This window comes from Macaca nemestrina, chromosome 17 (genome assembly GCF_043159975.1).
Source record: "Macaca nemestrina isolate mMacNem1 chromosome 17, mMacNem.hap1, whole genome shotgun sequence".
Taxonomy (NCBI): domain Eukaryota; kingdom Metazoa; phylum Chordata; class Mammalia; order Primates; family Cercopithecidae; genus Macaca; species Macaca nemestrina.
In genome coordinates, this window is record NC_092141.1 from 23,971,386 (window position 1) to 23,989,868 (window position 18,483).

Sequence of the window (18,483 nt, forward strand, 5' to 3'; positions counted from 1 at the left end):
AGAGCCGGGAGTCTGGGCCCAAATTCCTCCTCCCTCAGACCAGGAAACCAGGCCTCAGTCCCCTCTTCCCTCAGACCCAGGAGTCCAGGCCCCCAGCCCCTCCTCCCTCAGACCCAGGAGTCCAGGCCCCCAGCCCCTCCTCCCTCAGACCCAGCAGTCCAGGCCCCCAGCCCCTCCTCCCTCAGACCCAGGAGTCCAGTCCCTCAGCCCCTCCTCCCTCAGACCCAGGAGTCCAGGCCCCCAGCCCCTCCTCCCTCAAACCCAGGAGTCCAGGCCCTCAGCCCCTCCTCCCTCAGACCCAGGAGTCCAGGCACCCAGCTCCTCCTCCCTCAGACCAGGAAACCAGGTCCCCAGCCCCTCCTCCCTCAGGCCCAGGAGTCCGGGTGCCAGTCTCTACTTTCCCTGGACCCAGGGGCCCACAGTCCTCAACTCCATCCCCAGGCGCGGACCCCTCCTACTCCAGGGCAGAGGAGTCCAGTCCTCAACTTCCTTTTCCTTCTAGCTCAGAAGTGTGGGAACCCAGCCTCTCCTATTCCCAAGACACCCAAACTCCCAGCCCTTAGCCCTCCCCTCCTTCCAGACTAGCCTGGTTCTCTAGGCTGAAACTCCTCAGACCCCGGAGTTTCAGCCTTCAGTTTCTTTCTCCCCCATAATATCAGGAAGTAGAACCTTCTCTTTAGCCCTCAGACTCAGGAGGCCAGGCCTCCCCTTTCCTCCAGCAGGACTCCCACCTAGCCTGAAGGTCGGATGGATCTGAGCTTCTCCTGGCATCCCTACCTCCTCTGGCCTCCCGGGGGGCCAGCCACCCCCTGGAGGAGCCCCAGGATTCTGATTCCAAGGTTGGGTTTTCTTCCATGGCCCCAGGCTGGGCTGTTTCTAGTGGCCACCAGGCAAACACTGCCCGAGGTAAGGGAGGGGCCAGGGGCAGGTGTGTACCTGGGCAGTAGGTGGCCCGGAGGGAGTAAGGTACACTTCCTGTAGTTTCTCAGGGCCGCTGATGCGAAAGGTCTCCTGGGAGCTGAAGTCCCTCTGGTGCCCCAGGCCTGACAGTTTGGTTCCTGGGCTGGGCAGCTGTACCTCACCCCGGGACTTCATGGCCTAAGTCCCTCCTGCCGTTTATCACCCAGATACCTGCACAGACACAATGCCTTTGTGCAACACTTTATTGGGAAAGATTTACACATGGTGACCTGTCATAGACCGAGGGATGAGAAGAGGGTGCCAGAAGCGTTGGGGCCCCAAGGTGGCTCAGATGGAAGCTATGGGACGGCCGTCCCCCGGCCCACGCATCTGCACCTCAGTTTCCCCTTTGTGAAATGGGAAGCTTATGCTTCCTTCCAAGTCTGCAATATCGGTGCCATGAGCTAAAAGTGGAGCAAAAGACACAAGGAAGAGGCTTCCCACTCCCAGGACCTGCCCCCAAGCTCTGACCTCACATTGTGGATGCAAAGAAAGGGAATTTGTCCAAAACCCACTGCCCAGGGGCCCCTTCCGTTTCGGGGAAGTGCAGTGCTCTCTGGATACCCAGAAGCTGGAGCAGGGGCCCAGGGGACTCTTGTCTGGACAAAATTTTGATTTTGTAGGAGTGGAGGTGGTCCCTGGGCGGAGGGCAGGGAGGACACCCCCAGGTCTGCTTCAGTTGCAGGCAGAGTATTTAGCTGGGGAAAAGGAAATTCTCTCCAGGACCCTCTCCAAGGTAAGGACTCTTTCTGGGGAGGAGACAGCGGCCTGGTTCACAGAATTCCCAGGACCAGCTGGCAGAGGGAGCGTCGCGGAGCTTACTCCTCCTGGAGCTTCTCTGGGGCAAGGCTGGTGGGCTGGGATGCTGCCTTCCGCCGGCTGGGGCTGCCCCCACCCAAAGCCAGCCCCAGCCCCAGCCCTGCCAGGGCCAGGAAGTGGATACAGAAGTAGACGGAGGCCCAGTACCGAAGCGTGTCGGCCAAGGAGAGCAGCACGAAGCCCATGCACATGTAGTCATAGGCGCGCATCTTCAGGAACCAGTGCACCCAGTCTCAGGCCTTCTGGCCCCATGGGCTTAGCCGCCCCCGCAAGGCTGACTCCAGCCGGCCCTCAGCAGCCAGGCACAGAGGGATGGTCAGGAAGCTCAGGTAGTAGCCCGGGTGGAGGCTGCGCCAGTAGGCGCTCAGCAGCATGGTCCAGGCGCTCCTGAGGAGGAGGCTGGGAGTCAGGACCTGGGAGTCCAGGTCCCCAGTGCCCACTGACCCCAGATCCAGGAGTCCGGGGCTCCAGCCCCCCCTCCCTCAGACCCAGGAGTCCAGGCCCCCAGCCCCTCCTCCCTCAGACCAGGAGTCCAGGCCCCACCCCTTCCTTCCTCAGACCCAGGAGTCCAGGCCCCTGCCCCTTCTCCCTCAGACCCAGGAGTCCAGACCCCACCTCCCTCCTCCCTCAGATCCAGGAGACCAGGCCCCAGGCCCTCCCCGCTCAGAACCATGCCCCTAGCTCTGGAAGGCGGAGGAGGCTATAAGTCTCCTACAGGGATCCAGGAACTCGCAGCCTCCCATACACACTCACAGTCCTATGAAGACCCTCTCCTCCTTTAAAGATTTAACATTTTATGTTCCACTGCCCTTCCTCTCCCAGGACCAACAAGTCTAATTCTTCAGCCCAATGGTTTTTTTTGTTTTGTTTTGTTTTTTGAGATGGAGTCTCGCTCTGTCACCCAGGCTGGAGTGCAGTGGCCCGATCTTGGCTCACTGCAAGCTCCGCCTCCTGGGTTCAAGTGATTCTCATGCATCAGCCTCCCAAGTAGCTGGGATTACAGGCAAGCACAACCAAACCCAGCTAATTTTTGTATTTTTTTGTTGTTGTTCAGATGGAGTCTCGCTCTGTCACCCAGGCTGGAGTGCAGTGGCGCAATCTCGGCTCATTGCAACCTCCACCTCCCGGGTTCAAGTGATTCTCCTGCCTCAGCCTCCCGAGCAGCTGGGACTACGGGTGTGTGCCACCACGCCAGGCTAATTTCATTCACCATGTTGGCCAGGATGGTCTCGATCTCTTGACCTTGTGATCTGCCTGCCTCTGCCTCCCAAAGTGCTGGAATTACAGGCGTGAGCCACCGTGCCGGGCCATTTTTGTATTTTTAGTGGAGATGGGGTTTCACCACATTGGCCAGGATGGTCTTGATCTCCTGACCTTGTGATCCATCCGCCTCGGCTTCCCAAAGTGTGGGATTACAGGGGTGGGCCATTGCACCCAGCCTCTTTTTTTTCTTTGTAGAGATGGAGTCTTGCTGTGTTGCCCAGGCTGGTCTCGAACTCCCAAGCTTAAGTGATCCTCTCACCTTGGCCTCCCAAAATACTGGAATTACATTGCACCTGGCCAAGTCCTGTTTTCTTGAGAAGGGAGGACTACTGGTTTTCTGGTTCTTCAAGAGTGTGGAGGCTGGGCGCAACGGCTAGCGCCTGTAATTGCAGCACTTTGGGAGGCTGAGGTGGGAGGGCTGCTTGATGCCAGGAGTTCAAGACCAGCCTGGGCAACATAGTGAAACTCCATCTCTATTAAAAAAAGGAAAAAAAGGGCCAGGCGCGGTGGCTCACACCTGTAATCCCAGCTATCTGGGAGGCCGAGGTGGGCAGATCATGATATCAGGAGACTGAGACTATCCTGGCTAACATGATGAAACCCCATCTCTACTAAAAATACAAAAGATTAGCTGGGCGTGGTAGTGTGTGCCTGTAATCCCAGCTACTCAGGAGGCTGAGGCAGGAGAATCACTTGAAACTGGGAGGTGGAGGTTGCAGTGAGCTGAGATCGCACCACTGCACTCCAACCTGGGCGATAGAGTGAGACTCAGTCTTAAAAAAAAAAGGGCAGGAGTTCGATTGGAGACCAGCCTGGCCAACATGGTGAAACCCTGTCTCTACTTAGAATACAAAAATTAGCCTGACGTGGTGGCAGGCGCCTGTAATCTCTGCTACTTGGGAGCCTAAGGCAGAGGAGAATCACTTGAACCCGGGAGGCAGAGGTTGCAGTGAACTGAGATTGTGCCACTGCACACCAGCCTGGGCAACGAAAGTGAAACTCCGCCTCAAAAAAAAAAAAAAAAAAGAAAAAGAAAAGAAAAGAAACCAGGAGCCCCCAGCCTCCCATTCCTCTATACAGCCCAGGTCCCCTCTTCCTTCAGGAACTCAGGATTTCGGAAGCCTGTCCGCCTTCCTCCCTCAGGGCCCCAGGAGTCTCTACTCCTTTCTTTTTAGGGGCCCAGTTCATCCCCTCCCACCCAGAATCCCTCCCGTCCTTTCCCTCAGGACCCAGGATTCGGAGTCCCAGCCTCTTCTTCCTTCAGGGATTCAAGAATATAATTCCTGCCTCCTGAAGACTCGGAAATCTCCAGCCTCGGTCGCCTCCCCTTTTGGGACCCAGAGTTTTGGTCCCCTCTCCTCATATACCCGTAAATTTCATTCCCTAACCCTTGAAGACCTACAGAGTCAGGCTCTCACCCCATCTTTATCAACGACAGAGAAATCGCTGTCCATCTCACTCCCCATCTGTGTATCTATCAGTGAGCTTTGCCACAGACGGTGACCTGAGGGAGGTCTTTCCTGTCGTGGTCACTGACTTGTCCCTCAGACACATCTGAGTGCTAGAAGCACAAAAGTAACCCGATGATTTAAAAAAAAACAAAAAACAAAAAAACCTCTGACCGGTGCAGTGGCTCACACCTGTAATCCCAGCACTTTGGGAGGCCGAGGCAGGTGGATCACCCGAGGTCAGGAGTTCAAGACCAGCCTGGCCAATATGGCAAAACCTGGTCTCTACTAAAAATACAAAGATTAGCCTGGCATGGTAGCACGTGCCTGTAATCCCAGGTACTAGGGGGGCTGAGGCAAGAGGATCGCTTGAACCCGGGAGGGGGAGGTTGCAGTGAGCCGAGATCATGCCACTTCACTTCAGCTGTAAAATAAACAAAAAGGATGAATCCTGTGCATTTTAAGGTGTTTGGGAACATCCCTGGCCTCCACCCACTACATCCCACTAGCACCTTCCAGTTAAAACAAAATGTCTCCAGGGATTGCCACGTGTCTCCTGGGGGTGCAGCAGCAGCACAACTGCCCCCAGTTGAGAAGCACTTGTGTAAACACTGGGGTGCTCTGGGCTTTGACCTGGCTTCAGCCCCAGAGCTTTTAGTATCATCTATATACCTGGCCAGATGCAGTGGCTCACGCTTATAATCCCAGCACTTTGGGAGGCTGAGATGGGAGGACTGCTTGGGGCCAGGAGTTTGAGAACAGCCTGGTCAACACAGTGAGACCTCATCTCTCTATATTCTTAAAAAAAAAAAAAAATTATTTAAAAAATTTTGGCCAGGCATGGTGATTCACACCTGCAATCCCAGCACTTTGGGAGGCCAAGGCAGGCAGGTCACTTGAGGCCAAGAGTTCGAGACTAGCCTGGCCAACATAGCGAAACCCTGCATCTACTCTTGGCATGAGAATCACTTGAACCCAGGAGATGGTGGTTACAGTGAGCTGAGATCACACCACTGCACTTCACCCTGGGTGACAGAGCATTGAAAAAATAATAACAATAAATAATAATAAAAATTTGTAAAGGTATAATTTACACCTGATGCCACTCAAGCGTCCCCTTTTAAGAGCGACTTTTCCCTTAAGCATCAGAATCACATAATTACCTATCCAATAACCTCAGCTGGAAATCTAATAGTCACCTCAGAGTCAATCAGACTAAAACCCAAGCCCTGTTTCCTCATCCTTCTTACTCCTAAAACTTACTCCTGCTGGGTCTTCCCCTTCCATGTTTAATTTAATTTAATTGATTAATTAATTTTTGCTTTTTTACTTTTTTATTTTTTTGAGATAGAGTCTTTTCTGTCACCCAGGCTGGAGTGCAGTGGTGCAATCTCGGCTTACTGCAAGCTCTGCCTCCCAGGTTCATGTTGTTCTCCTGCCTCAGCCCCCCGAGTAGCTGGGACTACAGGTGCCCGCCACCACGCCCGGCTAATTTTTTGTATTTTTAGTAGAGACGGGGTTTCACCATGTTAGCCAGGATGGTCTTGATCTCCTGACCTTGTGATCCGCCCACCTCTGCCTCCCAAAGTGCTGGGATTACAGACATGAGCCACCGTGCCCGGCCTGTTTTATTTTATTTTGAGATGAAGTTTTGCTCTGTTGCCCAGGTGACCTCGGCTCACTGCAACCTCCGCCTCTTGGGTTCAAGTGATTCTCTTGCCTCAGCCTCCCAAGTAGCTGGGATTACAGGCGCCCGCCACCATGCCCGGCTAATTTTTGGTATTTTTAGTTGAGAAGGGGTTTTGCCATATTGCCCAGGCTGGTCTTCACCATATTGTCCTGACCTCAAAGTGATCCACCTGCCTGGGCCTCCCAAACTGCTGGGATTACAAGTGTGAGCCACCCCACCTGGCTATGAGTTTCTACTTCTTTTTTTTTTTTTTTTGAGATGGAGTCTCGCTCTGTTGCCCAGGCTGGAGTGCAGTGGCCAGATTCTGGCTCCCTGCAACCTCCACCTCCTGGGTTCAAACCATTCTCCTGCCTCAGCCTCCCGAGTAGCTGGGACTACAGGTGCGCACCAGCACGCCCCAGTAATTTTTTGTATTTTTAGTAGAGATGTGGTTGCACCATGTTAACAAGGATGGTCTCAATCTCCTGACCTCGTGATCCACCCGCCTCGGCTTCCCAAAGTGTTGGGATTACAGGCGTGAGCCACCACGCCTGGCCTTTTTCTTTTGAGACAAAGTCTCGCTCTGTCGCTCAGGGTGGAGTGCAGTGGCATGATCTCGGGTCATTGCAACCTCTGCCTCCTGGGTTCAAGCGATTCTCCTGCCTCAGCCTCACAAGTAGCTGGGATTACAAGTGTGAACCACACATCTGGCTAATTTTTGCATTTTTAGTAGAGACAGGGTTTCACCATGTTGGTTAGGCTGGTCTTGAACTCCTGACCTCATGATCCATCCGCTTGGGCCTCCCAAAGTGCTGGGATTCCAGGCGCCAGCTGCCGTGCCTGGCCTGAGTTTCTGCTTCTAAAGGCTGCACAGATAACAATATCAAGCACAGAGTCTCCACTCAAGAAATACTGGAAAAATGAAAAACAATAAAAACGAATACGTAGCACGCGCTTACCTGTCAGGCCTCACATTAAATACATTTCACATTTTATCACATTTAGTCCTTCTATCTACCTATGAAACCAGTAATAAATAGCATTAACTCCATTTAACACTTGAGGCAACTAAGAGGTCAACTAACTCATCAAGGTTTCTCCATAACCTGGATGGCCAAGATTCCAGGAAGGCTGGCTGTTGAGTCCAGAGGACTCAGTACATTGCTTCTGTCAAGTGAGGCTGACTTTACAGAAGTAGAAACTGAGGCCCAGAGAGGGGAAATGGTTTTACACCAGCATGCTGCCACTAATCAGAGGCAGGGCAAAACCAGGCTAAACAAACTACAACTCCCATGAGACTCCGGGGCAGAAGCCCAGCCAGGGAAGCTGCAGGCTACCCTGGGGCTTGCTGGGTGATGTAGTTCTGCAGTGTCACCTGAGGCTGGTGGGACTCACTCACCGCAGGACATAGGAACTGGCAGGTGCGCTCTTGTAGATATACTGCGCCAGCCACCACTACACTGTCATGTTCCAGTACCGCATGCCATCGCGCACCCGCATGCAGAAATCTGTGCCGTAGCAGTTGATGTTGCGGATGGTCTCATAGTCAGTCATACTCCAGGGAAGCCGCCTTCTCCGGACTGGGGTGTGGAGGATGAGGGTGGGGGACAGACATGCAGCTCAGCCAGGCCTCCTCCCGACGCCTGCTAGAGTCCCAGCCCTGGATGCTAAGGAAAGGATCCTGGCCAGGCAATGGCCCTCTGGCTGTCAGACTTGCTAGGGCAACAAGGGAGGGACCCACCACTGCCAAAGGATGGCATCCCCAGCAAGCAGGAACAACCTGGTTCTGGGGGGGTGACACTTCCGTGGCAACAGAGGGGTGGCACAGGGTTGCTAAGTTACCACCTTTACCTAGCGACAGGGGGCAGTTCACCATACTGCGGGGTGACAAGCGCTAGCAACAAGGGGCATCTGTCAGTACCAGGGGTCTTTTCCCTACCGATAGGGGCTGGCAGGCCGTGGTTGCCAAGGGGGCGACACTCTGCTAACAAAAAGATCGTGGCCCTGGCCTCTTGCTCCCCGCTCTCCTCCCTGCTGGGGGCAGAGCCAGCCCTTGGAGGTGGGGCTGCTGGGTCTTGGGAAGCCTCCCTCGCGCCGCCTGACCTGCTGGGGGGTGGGCATTGGAGGGTGGGGCCGCCCCTGGCCCGGGCTTTGGCGGCCATGGGGTAGGCCCCGAAGTCGGCAGCAATCCAGGCCACGCAGAAGCGCATGCGGAAGGCAAAGAAGACGGGATCATGTAGAAGAGGCAGGCGGGCAGCCGGGGGCGTAGAAGGCGTCCTCGCGCACAGCCTCCAGCGGGAAGAGGTGGGAGGAGAGCAGGAACAGCAGGCCGAAGAGCGGGGCCGGCCAGGCGCGGCGCAGCAGGGGCCGCAGGCTGGGCACGGCCCCGGGGAAGGGCTGCTCCAGCCAGTCCAGGTAGGTGCGGTAGCGGAAGAATGGGCCTGTGGGGCGGGGAGGGAGGGCCGCCATCAGACAGGCAGGTGGGCAGAGCTCAAGTCCGCAGGAGGAGGAGAGGGAGCTTGGAGGGAAGGGGGGAAGAGGGAGAGAGAGGGGCAGAGACTGGGCGCCGGGGATACCCCAAGGGTAGGGACAGAGACCCAGGGAAATGGGGATAAGGAATGAGAGACGGGGGGACAAGAAACTCAGAGAGACAGAGACAGTGACAGAAAATTAGAAAGAGGGGCCGGCGCGGTGGCTCACACCTGGAATCCCAGCACTTTGGGAGGCCTAGCTGGGAGGACTGCTTGAGCCCAAGAGTTCGAGACTAGCCTGGGCAAAACGGCAAGACCCCATCACTACAAAAAATAAAAATTAGCCAGGTGTGGTGGAGGGCACCTGTAATCCCAGCTACTGGAAGGGCTGAGGCGGGAGGATCATTTGAGCCCAGGCTGCAGTGAGCAGTGACTGTGCTACTGCGTTCCAGCCAGGGAGGGAGGGAAGGAGGGAAGGAGGGAGGGAGGGAGGAAGGAAAGAAACTAGGAGATAGCTGTGGAACTTTAGCTACAACATGATGGTGATCTGGCCTAGGGAGGAAGCAGTGTGATTCACAGAAGGGACCAGGGTTAAAATTTTTGTATGTTCACCAAAGACCATATGTTTAGGTCAATGTAGCATGGGAAGTTAAAAATAAAAAAAAAGAAAGAAAGAAAGAAAAAAAACAAATTAAAATAAATAAGACCACATGTTGTGTGATTCCATTTATAAGTACAATGTCTGGAACAGGCAAATCTTTACAAATAGAAAGTCAATTACTGGTTTCCAGGGATGGATGGAGGTTTGGGGGATGATGGATATGGGGTTTCTTTGCAGGGTATGAAATTGTTCTGAAAATAACTACACAGTGGTCATGTTTGCACAACTCTGTGGATATACTAAAAATCAGGGAGTTGTATGTTGGTTTTTCTTTTTCTTTCTTTTTTTTTTTCAGGAAATCAAAGAAGCCAAGAGTTGTATGTTTTAACTGGATGAATATGTGAATTAGAGTTCCCTAAAGCTGTTATTGAAAAAAAAAACTGATGAGGTAAACATTAATGAAAAATCTTTTTTTTAAATTTCACACATATATATACATATATATACACATATATATACACACGCACACACATATTATATATATAAATATATATACATATATATATATTTTTTTGAGACGGAAACTTGCTCTGTCATCCAGGCTGGAATGCAGTGGCGCAATCTTGGCTCACTGCAAGCTCTGCCTCCCAGGTTCACGCCATTCTCCCGCCTCAGCCTCCTGGGTAGCTGGGACTACAGGTGCCCGCTACCACGCCCAACTAATTTTTTGTATTTTTAGTAGAGACAGGGTTTCACTGTGTTAGCCAGGATGGTCTCGATCTCCTGACCTTGTAATCCACCCGCCTTGGCCTCCCAAAGTGCTGGGATTACAGACCACCACGCCTGGCCGACATACATATATATTTTTTGAGACAGAATCTTGCTCTGTTGCCCAGGCTGGAGTGCAGTGGTGCAATCTCAGCTCACTGCAACCTCTGCCTCCTGGGTTCAAGCGATTCTCCCGTCTCAGCCTCCCAAGTAGTTGGGATTACAGGCGCAGACCACCATGCCCGGCTAATTTCTGTATTTTTAGTAGAGACGGGGTTTCACCATGTTGGCCAGGCTGGTCTCAAACTCCTGACCTCAGGAGATCTGCCCGTCTCGGCCTCCCAAAGTGCTGGGATTACAGGCGTGAGTCACTGCACCCGGCCCTTTTAATTTTATATTTATTTATTTTTTAAAAATAAAGGTTTAAAATAAAGGGATGGGATCTTGCTACGTTGGCCAAGTGGATCTTGAACTCTTGGCCTCAAGCAATCCTCTGGTCTCAGCCTCCCACAGTGCTGAGATTATAGGCGTCAGTCCCCATGCCCAGATGAAAAATATTTCCTTAAACTGAAAGTGGACCCTAAGCTGTGAATATTTGTTATCTAGGCAGCAAAAAAATCAGGTTGACATAGATCTTTACCTCCTTTCTCTCTTCTCTGTGCTCCCGATAAGCTACAGGAGAAGAGAAGAGCAAGGAATCACTTAGGCTGAGAACAGCCAGCTTCTACCCCGAAGCAGCTCTGGTCCAGCGGAGGCATGAGACGTAGACCCAGACACATGCTCACCCTCACAGCAGCAGATGCTAGGATGGAGGTTGCCCCGGGCAGGGCGGGAACACAGAACAGGCACTCAGGGCGGCGGAGAGACAGAGCTGTTGGGCAGGCCCACTCACCTGTCATGATTCCCATGTAGCAGTAACTGTAGCTGAGCATCTCCATCAAGGAGGGCACGTCAGGCAGCAGCCCCAGGGTGGGCCCCTTGTTGAAACCCGAGGTCATTTCCTTCCTCTGGGCCAGGTGCAGGTCCTGGACTTCACTGGCCAGGCTCACCAACAGGGCGGAAGGGGGTGAGCACGGGGCCAGGTCAGACTTTGGGCCTTTCCCCACACCCATCTCCCTTGTGCTGCTGCCCTCTGCAGCCAAGGGGTGCTGCATGCTCGCAGCTCTGCATATCTAGGTTGTGTGTAAGGCCTCTAGCTGGGCAGTGTTCCCCAGGGATCAGTCCCAGGCCCTCCTCCCCGCCTTCCCTGTTCTGTCCTTACCTGCTCTCAGGCAGTCACAGAGGTTTCGATACTATCCACACACTGATGATGCTCAAACGCTACCCCAGCCCCAGACCTATCCATCAAGTGGCTTATTGGCATTTAGACTCGAATGTCTCCAGGCACCCCAAAACGCACTGGAAATGGAAGACGATGTTACCCGCCCCACAAAGTAGATCCTCTTCTAGTGTCTCCCCTCAAACAATAGGCCACCAAATTGTTCAAGCCCAAAACCTCCCTTACTCCCTCACTCCCCAAATCTGATCTCTCTTTTTTTTTTTGAGACAAGTTTTGCTCTGTCACCCAGGCTGGAGTAGAGTGGCACGATGTCGGCTCACTGCAGCCTCCGCCTCCTGGGGACTCAAGCAATTCTCATGCTTCAGCTGGCCAGGCTGGTCTCGAACTTCTGGCCTCAAGTAATCTGCCTGCCTTAAAATCCCTTAAGTTTGACTCTGTTGCCTCTTTTCATCTCCACTACTGAACTGAATATGTTGTACTCTCCACCCTTTCCCACCAGTCCCAAGGTCCACCCTATATCAATAGATTTCGTTCTTCCAGCTTGTGGCTGGGTTGTCCATAGAAATCCCTGGCTGGAGTCGGACAAAGTCAGGAGAGGGAGGGCAGGGCTTTTATTCCCTTGTGAGATGGCCTTGGGCTGGCCATCACCCTTGATAGATCGTTTCAAGGTGGGTGGCTCTACTCACTCTTTAACAAAAATAATGTTGGCCTGGCGTGGTGGCTCGCGCCTGTAATCCCAGCACTTTGGGAGGTGGGCAGATCACCTGAGATTGCGAGTTTGAGACCAGCCTGACCAACAAGGAGAAACCCCGTCTCTACTAAAAATACAAAAAATTAGCCGGGCATGGTGATGCATGCCTGTAATTCCAGCTACTCAGGAAGCCGAGGCAGGAGAATTGCTTGAACCCGGGAGGCGGAGTTCGTGGTGAGCCAAGATCGTGCTATTGCACTCCAGCCTGGGCAACAAGAGTGAAACTCCGCCTCAAAAAAAAAAAAAAAAAAGAAAGAAAAAGAAAAATATAGGGCCTGGTGTGATGTGGTGGCTCACGCCTGTAATCCCAGCACTTTGGTTGGCCTAGGCGGGCAGATCACTTGATGTCAGGGGTTTGAGACCAGCCCAGCCAAGACAGTGAAACCCCGTCTCTACTAAAAATATAAAGATTAGCCAGGTGTGGTGGTGGGTGCCTGTAGTTCCAGCTACTCGAGAGGCTGAAGCGGGAGAATCGCTGGAACCTGGGAGGCAGAGGTTGCAGTGACATCATACCACTGCCCTCCAGCCTGGGTGACAGAGCGAGATTCTGTCTTAAAAAAAAAAATTATTTTTTTTTGTAGAGACAGAGTCTCACTATATTGCCCAGGCTGGTCTTAAACTCCTGGCCTCCAGCAATCCTCCCACTATGACCTCCCAAAGCACTGGGATTGTACAAGTATGAGTCACTGCACCAGGCCTACACAACCCTTTTTCCATCGAGGTACCACAACCTGACCCACTTCCCCTGGGCCTTGAGTTGGAAATGGCTCCTGCTGCTGGTCTGGGGTTCAGGCACCACCCCTTTTTTTTTGAGGCAGTCTTGCTCTGTCACCCAGGATGGAGTGTAGTGGCACTATCTTGGCTCACTGCAAGCTCCGCCTCCCAGGTTCACCCATTCTGCTGCCTCAGCCTCCCCAGTAGCTGGGACTACAGGCGCCGGCCACCACGCCCGGCTAATTTTTTGTATTTTTAGTAGAGATGGGGTTTCACCATGTTAGCCAGGATAGTCTCAATCTCTCAACCTCGTGATCCGCCCACCTCGGCCTCCCAAAGTGCTCGGATTACAGGCATGAGCCACCGCACCCAGCTGGCACCATCCCTTTTCGCTTCTCTACATCCTGCCCACACGGGTGGCCACTCCTTCAATCATCCCAAATGCGCATTTCCTGCTGCAGCTCAGACCTACCCATAGCTGACAGCCTGTATCAAGGCACCACAGTCTGTCACCTGGACTTGGATAAAGGAGGATCCCTTTATCCGAGTCCATTCCATCTCGCCCTGTTCCACTTCAATTCTCCTTCAACATCCAGAACCAGTATTTTTTTATTTTTATTTTTTGAGATGGAGTCTCGCCTGGGGAGGCCCAGGCTGGAATGCGATGGTGGGATCTTGGCTCACTGCAACCTCCACCTTCCAGGTTCAAGCAATTCTCCTGCCTCAACCTCCCAAGTAGCTGGGATTACAGGTGTGAGCCACCACACCGGCTCATTTTTGTATTTTTAGTAGAGATGGAGTTTTAGTATGTTGGCCAGACTGGTCTCAAACTCCTGACCTCAGGTAATCCACCCACATCAGCCTCCCAAAGTGCTGGGATTAAAGGCGTGAGCCAAGGCGTGAGCACCTGGCCTAGAATGAGTATTTCTATTTATTTATTTTTGAGACGGAGTTTCGCTCTTGTCGCCCAGGCTGGAGTGCAATGGCGCGATCTCAGCTCACCACAACCTCTGCCTCCTGGGTTCAAGCAATTCTCCTGCCTCAGCTTCCCGAGTAGCTGGGATTACAGGTGTGTGCCACCACGCCCGGCTAATTTTTTGTATTTTTAGTAGAGACAGGGTTTCTCCATTTTGGTCAGGCTGGTCTCAAACTCCCCACCTCAGGTGATCCGCCTGCCTCAGCCTCCCAAAGTGCTGGGATTACAGGCGTAAGCCACCGCGCCTGGCCAGAACTAGTATTTGTAAACATTAGAAACTGGTCACATTGCCTCTTCTGGCAGCAAACCAAAAATCCCCTCTTCCAGCAGATCTCAGTCCTCCATGGGAAGAAGTCCCAAGTCCTCACGGTCGCCAGCCAGACCTAGCATGGTGTCAGCCCTGCTGCCCATTCCCTTTTGCTCTTCCCAGAAAGCGGATGTGGCTGGTGCAGCAGGTGAACCCATCCTGCTCCCCTCCACACACGTCATCCCTACGGCCTGAAATGCTCCTCCTCTAACCCCTCTCTCATCCAACCTACTCCTGCCACTGCTGAGCTCCCGTGGGGCACGCTGAATGCTGTGGAGGCTGCTCCCTACCTAGCATGACTGCTGTGTTCACAGATAAGCCTCCAGTAGGAAACTGTGACTCTGTGGGTCTGGGGTGGGCCCTGGGAGTCTGTTTTCACCCATCTCCCCAGGTGACCAGGGGCCAGACCTGGATGCCCTAGTTTTGTGCCCTTCAACAAGTACCTTCTCCCCAGAGCTGGTTTTTCTCCTTTGCAAAATAGCTAGCTACAGAGATTCAAGGACAGCATGTTGGCAAACCACCCAGCTGGGCCTCTGGCTCACAGCAAGCACCCAATGGCACCTACTGTTACCCCACATGGGTTATTTCCTCACCCCAGGAGGAGCTGGGAGGTGAAGACCTGCCCAAGAGCATGTGAATGGGGAACCCTATGCCCAGGGCAGCAGTGTGGTGGCGACCCACCCCCAGGGTGTGCAGGAGGTAAAATCCAGGAGCAGCTGGAGGGGGAGGTAAAGTGGGGAGGTGAAGGGGCCCACAGGGAGGCTGGAGGGGAGTGGCAAGCCCCAAGTCTGACCTTTAGCGTCAGTAGCAGCTGGATGGCATTGCTGAAGGGCATGGGAGTTGGCAGGCCCAGCAGGCTGAAGGCTCGGAAGAACAGGAGATAGGAGAAGGTCCAGGCCAGAGCCAGGGTGGGGCAGGAGCTGGGCAAAAGCAGGAGGTGCGTTGTGTTGGGCACATAAGTCTCAGCCTTGGCCACCCACTCCCCGAGTCCAGCCACCAATCCTCCCCCAACTCTCCCCATTCATTCAGAGACAAAAACACAGAAGGGCAGAGAGAGAGGACTGGAGGGTGGATGTAGGGATGGAATGAGTATGATTGAAATGGGGAGAAGAGGCTCAGCCACACAGAAACACACAGCAACAGAGAAGAATGAGGTTCAGAGAAGCTTCAGGTGAAGACCTTGCAATCCTCCGCTTTTTCTTTATTTCCAAGGTCCAGGGCTCAAGAAGAGGGGTGTGGATATGAATGAATATGAATGGTGGCAGGGCCAGCAGACACACCACCCACCTCTCTCCATGACATGGATGTAGCGTGCTGGGACAAACACACAGGGACCAGATGCAGAAGGCGGGGGAGGAAGAAAAGCAGATGAAGAGGCTGGATATGGTGGCTCACGCCCGTAATTCCAGCACTTTGGGAGGCTGAGGCAGGCAGATCACAAGATCAGGAGTTCGAAACCAGCCTGACCAACGTGGAGAAACCCCATCTCTACTAAAAATACAAAATTAGCCAGGCATGGTGGTGCATGCCTGTAATCCCAGCTACTTGGGAGGCTGGGGCAAGAGAATCGCTTGAACCCGGGAGGTGGAGGTTGCAGTGAGCTGAGATCGCACCATTGAACTCCAGCCTGGGCAATAAGAGCGAAACTCCATCTCAAAAAAGAAAGAAAGAAAAAAAAAAAACATGAAACAGAGAAAGGAGCTGATCAACAAGAGACAGCCAGACAGCCAGAGATGAGGCAGAAGCTGAGAAAGACCCAAAGAGGAAACAGGTTACTTCCTCCTCTGCCCTCCTCTCCCTCTCCTCCCTCCATCAAATTCTCACCAGGGCTGGGCCTGAATGAGGGCCTAGGTCCCAAGGATGGTGATCAGAGAATGCAAAGTGTGGGGGCCACAGGTGAACAAGGTGAGCCCCAGGCCCACAGCAGCTGCCTCCCATCTCTTCAGCCCAGGACCTGCAGGGGGAAGGGACAGCATAAGCCTGGAACCTTCCAGAGGGTCTCCCCCTTTATTTTCCACTGCGGAGGGAGCCTGACTCACCGGCTTTCTTAAAGAGGAAGCCGATGGGGATGGAGATAAGAAGAACCACTAGATACGTCCATTCTTCAGGCGACATGGTCTGGGGGAGGGGCAGAGATTCACAGTGAGAACCCAGGAATCCAGGCCCCCTGCCTCCTCCCTCTTCGAGGATCCAGGAACCCAGCCTTCTAGACCCCAGTTTTTGAGGATGATGGAGTCCGAGACTCAGCTCCTCTCCTTTGAGAACCTAGGAACCCGGACTCCAGCCCCTTCCTCCTTGGAGACAGGAATCCACCCCCAGCCCCTCTCCTATGAGCGCACAGGCCTCCAGCTCTTCTCTCCTTTGAGAACCCAGGAAAGCGTGGGGATCTCCCGGCACCCAGGCGCCTCCTTTGCGAAGGCAGAAATCAAAGTTACTCCCCGCACCCATACTGGGGACCCAGATTTGAAGACGCCCCTCTTTAAAAAAACCAGAAACAGCACCCCTCCCAGACCCTTCCTCTTCGACAGCCCAGGAATCTAGACCTCTGAGACCCCTCTTCCAGCGAGGATCCAGGAACCCAGATCCCCTCTTTGGATCCCCCATCCCCCGGCCCTTGTGAAACCAGATATCCGGACCCCCCAGCCCTTCTCCTTCGCGAGCACCCAGAGGAGCCCAGGCCTCCAGCCTCCACCTCCTTCGGTGCTCCAGACCCCTCTCCTACGGAGAACCCGGGGATCGGACACCCTTCCCTCCCCAGGCCCAGGCCCAGCCCCAACCGGTCCCGCGCACCCCAGCGTGGGTCAGATCCAATCCCCGGCAGATCCACAGGCGGTTGCGCCAGCCCGGAGCTCTAACGCGCCTCCGGGGCCGCCCCGCACCCACCAGCCTGCAGAGACCCTGCCGCCGTGTAACCTCGCCTTGCCACTGGGCGCCGCCACCCCGGCCCACCTGAGCTGCTCGCCGGGCAGGAGGCGGCCGAGCAGTCCCAGCCCGCAGGCAGCTGCGGCTCCGGCCACGCCTCCCCCGCCCAGCGCGCCCCCGCGCCGCCTGCTCCTTCTGGGCGCCCGCTGGGCCGCGCGGATCGGGGCGGGGATGAGACCATGGTCAGGGTCCCGGGCGGGCAGGGAAGGAGCCCCAGAGCAGGCGACCGGAGCTCGAGTCGGCAACGGGCCAGGAGATCAAGACCATCCTGGCCTATATGTTGAAACCCCGTCTCTACTACAAATACAAAAATTAGCTGGGCTTGGTGGCACGTGCCTATAATCGAGCTACTCAGGAGGCTGAGGCAGGAGAATCACTTGAACCTGGAGACGGAGGTTACAGTGAGCCAAGATGACACCACTGCAATCCAGCCTGGCAACAAAGTGAGACTCTGTCTCAAAAAAATTTAAAAAGGAGAATGTAGAAATGATGCTGGGGAAGTAAATACGTTTCATCTCACAAACACATACAATCCATGAATTGTGATGCCTGGGACTCAGGTTGCGAAGGCTTTAAGGCCATATTGCGGTTCAGCTGTAAAGTCCTCAAGATGAACTGGTAATTTCTGCCATGGACACAGGAAGGGACAATGGGGATGACACATGCAGTATAGTAGTCATGGGGAAAAAAACAAGAATTAAGAATGATGAAAGTTTACTTTTAGGGCGAAAGATGCAGTGCTGATTCCTTTTATTTGCTTTTATTTTTTATTTTTTTGAGACAGGGTCTCACTTTATTGCCCAGGCTGGAGTGCAATGGCGTGATCTTGGCTCACTGAAGCTTCTGCCTCCCAGGTTCAAGCCATTCTCCTGCCTCAGCCACCCAAGTACCTGGGATTACAAGTGTGCACAACCACACCCAGATAATTTTTGTATTTTTACTAGAGACAAGATTTTACCATGTTAGCCAAGCTGGTCTCAAACTCCTGGCCTCAGGTGATCCACCTGCCTCTGCCTCCGGAAGTGCTGGGATTACAGGCATGAGCCACCATGCCCAGCCTGATTCCTTTTAAATTTTGCTCCATAAAGAACAAATAAATAATATTCTGATATCATAACTCAAGAGTTCAGAACTGTAACTGACAGTAATCAATGACTTCTCTGTGTTCCACATCTAGCATAATGATGTAATGTTGAGATCTCAGTTCTTGAAACAGTCACATGCAACTTGAGAACGCTGATCTGAGTTCATATTTAACTTCAGTTCTCTTAATAAAAAGGTATTCATAAGTTCTCATTAACTGGCTGACGAAAATGTCATGGTTCTCTGTGCCAATTTAAGCAATAAATATTTATTTTTACTGAGTCCAAATTGCAAAAGAAAGGAAAGGATAGGAATGGAACCCCGAGAGGAGGAGCTGATGGTCTGGAATAGGTACAGAAGTTCCTACTTAAAAAAGATTTTCCATATGCTCTACACCAGTTAGATTCATCCAGTTGAAAATTCAAAAGCCCTCAGAGAGAGTCAAACCTCAT

The 18,483-nt window shown here is 53.3% G+C and overlaps 1 pseudogene; it reads right to left on the reverse strand.

Annotated features, from left to right (window-relative positions):
- Window positions 1–995: 995 nt before the first annotated feature.
- On the reverse strand, window positions 996–17,015 carry LOC139359493 (lysophospholipid acyltransferase 7-like; annotated as a pseudogene).
- Window positions 17,016–18,483: the final 1,468 nt, after the last annotated feature.